We start from the raw sequence: 7,432 nt of genomic DNA on the forward strand, positions 1-7,432 counted from the left end.
AAGAAGACATGTAGTTCAGTGTTTTGTGAGGTGGTCCAACCTTCTATGCAACTAAAGTACATGGTTGCATCACAAAATTTTATTTTCTCTTTTTATTACAAGCGCAGTCGAATGCTAGGCACAAAGCTTGTCCCAATGGATCAAGATGAAGAGTCTTTTGGTGCAGAAAATAAACTTATTGATATTGATGTTGTTGAGAATGGTGATGTGGTAGCCAATATCTCGTTAAGAGAATGTTGCTCCCTAGCTCAATTGCGCAGTGACATTCTGTTTGAGACTGAAGGTTCTATCTCAAACGACTTTTTATTTATCTACAAGGACAGAAAGGTACACCATCTGATTTATCCTAGTCTCATTAAGCATTGCTATTAGTTTAATTTACCACTCTAATTCATATTGCTTTTTTGCAGTTACTCAGAAGAAGAGAGAGCTCAGTTAAATGCAAAGACATAGAAAATTTTAAAATTGAGATAACACAGACTCCATAAAGAAAGGTTTTGTATTCAATCAAGTAAGATTTTGTACAGAATTGTTTAGCTGAATCTGTAGAACATATTTCTAACATCCATTTTCTATTTATGTACAGTTTCATCCAGAGGCTGCTCTACATTTTCTGGAGGATCTTCTCTCTGCTGCTGCATCCTGTCCGTGCTCCATCCTGTCTCCTCCACTGCCCCAGAAGCCTCTCTTTGCTGCTTCTCCACCTTCTCCTCAACATCAGCAGCAGGTCTTTGCTCCTGTGTCTGCTCCTCCTCAGCACTCTGTGATTGCTCCTGTGGCTTCTGGTCCTCAGCATTAGGTGCTTCATCTGTGGGATCAAGGTGTATGACACCTTCTTGTACTTTAGAGCTTTCACCCAGCTCCATAGTAGCTGGTACAATAGGTTTGGGGGAGGCATAGCTCAAAAACCTCCAAATTGTATGAGCTCTAAAATTATGTACATAGTTGGGGCTGAAGCTATCCTCTTTCATCTGCAATGGCAGAGGATAATTTAGAACACTTTGTATCATTATGAATTATCTTCAAGCTAAATGAAAAGTATTTTTCCTTACTAGATCTGGTTGTTCCTTTTCAAAGTAGCTTGAAAGTATATATTTTGCATTGATCAGCACCCTCCATCCACAGCTACTTGAATCATTTTGTTGTGGTGTCTGTACAGTTAGAAAAAAATGTTAGAAACTGTGAGCATCAGCACAAAACAAAATTATTCAATAAGTTCAAAGACATAGCATTTAATAGACTTTTTACCTCTAGACTTATTGGCTCTATTGAATCCAACAGAGAGACATTTGGAGGACAATGATCCAATGCATCTAATAGCCTTCTAATACAACTGCAATATGTATAATTTAGTTAGTATGGTATCAAAATAATGAAGTTTTAAGTTCAAAAAGCACACACAGCACTTACAATTTCAGCTCTCTGTGTGTGTTTTTTAGAGAGTTGAATAGAAAGCATTGCTTCTGCTGGATGTCAATAGACACAAAACTCCAGTGGTCACTGCATAAGGAAAAAAGCATAAGAAAATGAAAGGCTACAAGAGTTCCCAATATTAAAGAAGAATCTTAAAAGAAGTAGTCACCGACATACCTGCTATGGTATGGAAGTAGCAAAATATCAATTACTTCAAAATTGCAGTGTTTGAACCAGCTGGAAATACTCATAGGAGTCTCCTTTGCATCTCTTAATCTAGAAGAAATGGCTGGATCAACAATATGGATTGTATGTTGTACAGAGGGGTGAAGCCAGCTTCTCATCATGCTGCATAGGATCAGAACATAATTAGGGTAGGTTATAAAGGAGTTACAAGGAGGATTGATTTGCAAAAAATGTAAAATTTATAGACACTTACTAGAGCATTGCAAGAATGATAGTATCTGAGCAATACTCATTCTTGTTAGCCAATGCTGCTAAGCATTGTTTTGTTAAATCAAAATCATTGACTGAAACTTCATCCTCAATATGTACAACTACATCAGGGCCCAGCTCCTTCAACCTTCTATGTATGTGTAGCTCCTTCTTTCCAGTCTCCACATCTATAACAGATTTTGTTTCTTTTATTTGCTGCTTCAGTGAGTCCTCATAAGCAACCTTCCCTCTGGTGTTCTTTGAGTGTGTTACCTCAACAACCTTTACCTCATCAACCTTCACCTTCCTTGTAGGTGGAATTAGCAATATATCTCTCATTTTGATGTCTTGCCATTCCATAGGATGAACCAGCTTGTCATACCTCCATCTCACTCTGGACAAAGTGTTGAAGTCTTTGGTCATCAAAGTCACCCTGTGAGCATGGGCTGCTACAAGCATTGCATCCTCAAAATATTTCTCCAGGTAATCCTCTGCCATTTCTTGCAAGGAAAGAACAGCAATTCTATTCCACTTGAACCCAAGGTTCCAACTGTCACAAATTTCTCTCACCAGTCTTTGAAAGGGTGCTTTGGGTATTGCAAAGCCTATGGCTTTCTGTTGCCTCCTTATCTCCCTTAGCACACCTGCACCCTTATTCAATCTTTTGGCCTTTTGCTTGAGCAAGCTCATTGGCTTACCCTTCCTGCCATGTCAAGCTCTTCCCTTTGGAGGCACACTAAACTTCTTGGTACCTGCCCCAGCTGCTGTTGCTGCAAGACCTGGTCCTTTGCCAACTTGCCTTGCAGTTGACTTGGTTCTTGCCATCACTCTGAAAAACTGCATACAAAGGATTGGAAAGAGATCACAGACATGAAGAACATGTTCTAACAAAGAAAAGGCAATCACAGGGGTGGAAGAAGCCAAATAGAGAAATTTGCAATAAAATGCGATATGAGCAGTTTGGAATTTCAAACAGGTCCACATCGCATTTTGCTGCAAATTTTTTAAATGACATGCTGGTGCACTCCTACAGTGATTTCTATGTTTCTCCAACCAAATACAGTATGAATGGAGGTTATGCAAGAAGATCACATGCAAATATCACACTTGAAGATCTGCATTCCTACAGTGATTTCTCTGTCTTGGTTTGAGCCTATGCATTTCCATACAGGATGTATTTTTTCTATTTTAGGCAAGAAGATTGCAGAGACTAAGGCGAGTCACAAAACCAGAACATGTTCTAACAAAGAAAAGGCAATCACAAGGGTGGAAGAAGCCAAATAGAGAAATTTGCAATAAAATGCGATATGAGCAGTTTGGAATTTCAAACAGGTCCACATCGCATTTTGCTGCAAATTTTTGAAATGACGTGCTGGTGCACTCCTACAGTGATTTCTTTGTCTCTCCAGCCAAATACAGTATGAATGGAGTTTATGCAAGAAGATTACAGCTATGGAAGTCACAAAACCAGAACATGTTCTAACAAAGAAAAGGCAATCATAGGGGTGGAAGAAGCCAAATAGAGAAATTTGCAATAAAATGCGATATGAGCAGTTTGGAATTTCAAACAGGTCCACATTGCATTTTGCTGCAAATTTTTTAAATGACATGCTGGTGCACTCCTACAGTGATTTCTATGTTTCTCCAACCAAATACAGTATGAATGGAGGTTATGCAAGAAGATCACATGCAAATATCACACTTGAAGATCTGCATTCCTACAGTGATTTCTCTGTCTTGGTTTGAGTCTATGCATTTCCATATAGGATGTATTTTTTCTATTTTAGGCAAGAAGATTGCAGAGACTAAGGGGAGAACCCATTGTTACTGACCTGGAATCTATCTGTGGATGTGCTGTGCTGCTGAGGAGTGATCTGTGCTGAGGATGACCCTGTGCTGCTGGACAAGATGCTGATGCTGCAGAGTATGGAGGTAGGGAGGCAAGAGAGCAGAGACTGGAGGGCAAGAGGTCTAAAACAGGATACCACAAATAAGTGCAAATACAATTAAAGAATCACTAAATCCCACACGTGTGGAATCTAGTCGTTTTTCACACGTGTGGATGGGACCCAGATCTCTTGGAGTTTGAAATTTGGCACGTGTGAAAGTACACTTTATTCCTTGGAAGTTGTGCCATTCATGATTTCATCATCAATACCACAACCACTTTTCCCTCCCCTGGATTCCAATCTTTCATCCCTGCCACGACCCTCGCATCTTCCATTTCCTTCTCTCTGATCCTTTCCTACCCAGCACACTCCATCCAGACTGCAACCAGCCCTGAAGACAGTACTGCCAGATCTCCACGTTACCTAGAGTGCAAAGTTCAAGCTAGAGAAAGAGCAGGAGATTTACCAGTGCAACTCAATCAGCATGGAAAAGGAAAAAAAAGGTCAGAATTCTAGTTTGGTTTCAATGTTTTTCAACATTTATTTCTTCCATCCATTGGATATTTTTATGTCCCAATGTCTTCACTCAGCTCCATCCTTCTTCTTACATTTTCAATTAATACTGTTCAAGAATTTGGTAAATCACCCAGAAATTAGATTGTAGGTTGATATGAATAGAAACAAGAAATTTGCAACAAAATGCGAGGAGAGTGGTTTATAATTCTCTAAACAGCCCATATCGCATTTTGCTGCAAATTCCTGTTGTTGACTCCTTCCTCATGAAAAGTTTCACTCATTCCATTATTTCTCTTGCATATGAGATCATAGTGTCCAGGAATCACTGAGATGAACCAAGTGCTTGATTTGACATGCACATGAACAGAACTTGAGAATTTGCAACAAAATGCGAGGAGAGTGGTTCATAGTTCTCTAAACAACCCATATCGCATTTTGCTACAAATTCCTGTTGTTGACACATTCCTCATGAATAGTTTCACTCATTCCATTATTTCTCTTGCATATGAGATCATAGTGTCCAGGAATCACTGAGATGAACCAAGTGCTTGATTTGACATGCACATGAACAGAATTTGAGAATTTGCAACAAAATGCGAGGAGAGTGGTTTACAATTCTCTAAACAGCCCATATCGCATTTTGCTGCAAATTCCTGTGTATTATTTGTTTCTCACTTCTACCTCATTAATTTGCTATCTTTAGCCCTGTGGAAATCTTCCTTGATGATGACAAATGTTTTTGTTTTGGAACAGCTGGCTCCCAGGCCCCACCTTTCAAGAGAAAGCTGGACTTTTCTGCTGCTATTATTAGACCACAGCAATCACCAGGTGAGTCATGAGATGTCATGAAGGAATTATCTGGTGATATACAATGCATTCACTGATTGCATATGTCAGCATATAGAATTCATAGTATATAAGTTTTTGAACAGGCAAAAAGAAGAGGCTGGAGCAAAGTGCTGATTCTTCCATCAAAAAACAAATGGAACCAGAAGAGGACAGTTCTCTAGATTTGCTCCTATTTGAGTTTCTTCACAAATGCAAGGCTCAGAGTAACTTCCATATATACCACAATATTTTCAACATGGAGTTCACAATGAGCTCTGTACTGGAGCAGCACAAAGATTTTCTTTCAGACTATTGGGATGCCTTCAAAGAATTGACAGAGGCAGGAAGAATTGTGGGAGGAGAAAAGGTTTTTGTGCACCTAAATCATATTGTCTCCAATGACAGGCTGAGGTACCATGTGAACAGAAGATTTGACAGCCTGCCTGATCACTATAAATTCAACTGTACTTTGCACTCCAGAAAGTGCAGAGTGCTGGAGGAGAGCATGGCATTTCTTATGTACATTGTCTTCAGTCAGGAGTCTTTGGATGAACAAGGGCAGGAAATAGAAGAAGAAGACACATCTGAAGCTTCTGAAAAGGAGGATGTTTCTTTGGTCACAGAAATGGCAGAGCAAGAAGAAGATATCAACCTTCAGGATGAGGGGCTGCAAGTGGCTGCTCTTGACCTTGTTCAACTGAGGACAAAAACTCTGAGGGGAGCAGAGCCAGTTGAAGATTTTGATGTTCAGAGCAGCAACTATGCAGTGCCCATGCTTCCAGGTGTGTTGATTGGTGGAAAGGATTATGTTTTCCTCCATGATATAGAGTGTATGTTTGATTTGAGGGAGGACTATGCCATTTCCCTTAATTGCCCAGGCTTCAAGGCTTGACAAGGAGGTTGGCATAGAGGATGACCATTCACTACTGGCTTTGGAAACAATGTTTGATCCTGTAGAGGCCCTTTCATTTTGTTTCAAAGAGGCTGAAAAGTTCCAAGAGCCAGATGAAGCTGCCTTCCAGCTCACACAGGAAGCTATGAATCTCTCAGCACTATACACAGAAAAGCCTAGAGAAGAGGCTGGACAAGAAGGGAGAGGGATAAATCTTTGGAAAGATGAACTGCTTGTTGCTGATGAAAATGAGAAGGTACTTCAAATCATATACTTTGACTTCTGCTTAACTTTGGTTTTGTAGGTTGTGTATTGTCTCACTCCAATCATTTGATATGTTGCAGCTACAAATTGAGGATGACACATTCCTCCAGAGATCAAGTGGAAGAAGGCAGGTTGGGTTTCGCAAAATGTCAGGCCTAGCTCATTATATTCATGATCTAGGCAGTGCCAAGATCTTGATTTACCATAGGCAGTTGAGCAACAATGGAGAAGCCATTGTTTACTTCCTAAAATGTTTGTCCAGGGCTTTAGGTGGACATGCTCTTTCATGGCAAAAGGAAAAGATCATTTTGATAGAGAGGTTGTCTACCATAGATATATTTGGAGATTATGTGAATAAGCAGGCCTCTAGGGCCGCTTACGTTTTGTCTTACACTTCTTATGCATTAGCATGTGGTGTTAAGGACCCCAAATATCTGGAGGGCTATGGAAAACACCAGCTCGTAAGGTTTCGAGAGCCACCCATGATTGCATCAGGCCACACAGTCCAAGAAGAGGAACAGGTGGAGAGAGCTGAAGAAAAGGATAAAGAGACAGTCGACATCAAGCCAATAAAGAAGAAAAAGACTCCAATCAAGATCAAAAAGAGAGTTCCGATCGGCAGGCCTTGGGAAAAATAGGATTTAGTCATCGAATATAGCACAAACATTATATTAAATTTGAACTGATTTGTATAAAGTCTTTGATATCTGGTATGATCTTGTATAAATGATTAATAAGTTGATGATGAAATGATTTGTACATTTACATAGAGTGGTGTCGTTAAATATTAAATGAACAATATATTGAAATTGTAAACAAATTGTATTAAGTTCAGATCATATGTTTCACATTGAAATACTTTTCATGCATAACACCAAGAGTCACTTGTTCCACTAAAAAAATTTCTATTGAATGAGTTTGAAAACATGTGGACATAACACCAATAAGTTACAAATGAGTCCTATTCATGTTTACTTGTCCATTTATGGTTTCTAAATATCTTCGATTCCCTCCATTGTCTATGTCTCTCTGCTGCAATTGAATTGTCTAGAGCTTGTCTTCGTCTTTGCTTTTGGGCTAGAAGAAAAGCAAGCTTGATTTTGGAGCTAGCAACTTTTCTTTTAGCATGCAGCCTCTGTAGTATGCCTCGGTAAAACCATTGGAAGAATTCCTTCAGACTATTCGCCTTCTGACT

This window comes from Dipteris shenzhenensis, chromosome 5 (assembly GCF_047967505.1).
Source record: "Dipteris shenzhenensis isolate YYH24624 ecotype China chromosome 5, Dip_SZ_1.0, whole genome shotgun sequence".
In the NCBI taxonomy this organism is placed as follows: domain Eukaryota; kingdom Viridiplantae; phylum Streptophyta; class Polypodiopsida; order Gleicheniales; family Dipteridaceae; genus Dipteris; species Dipteris shenzhenensis.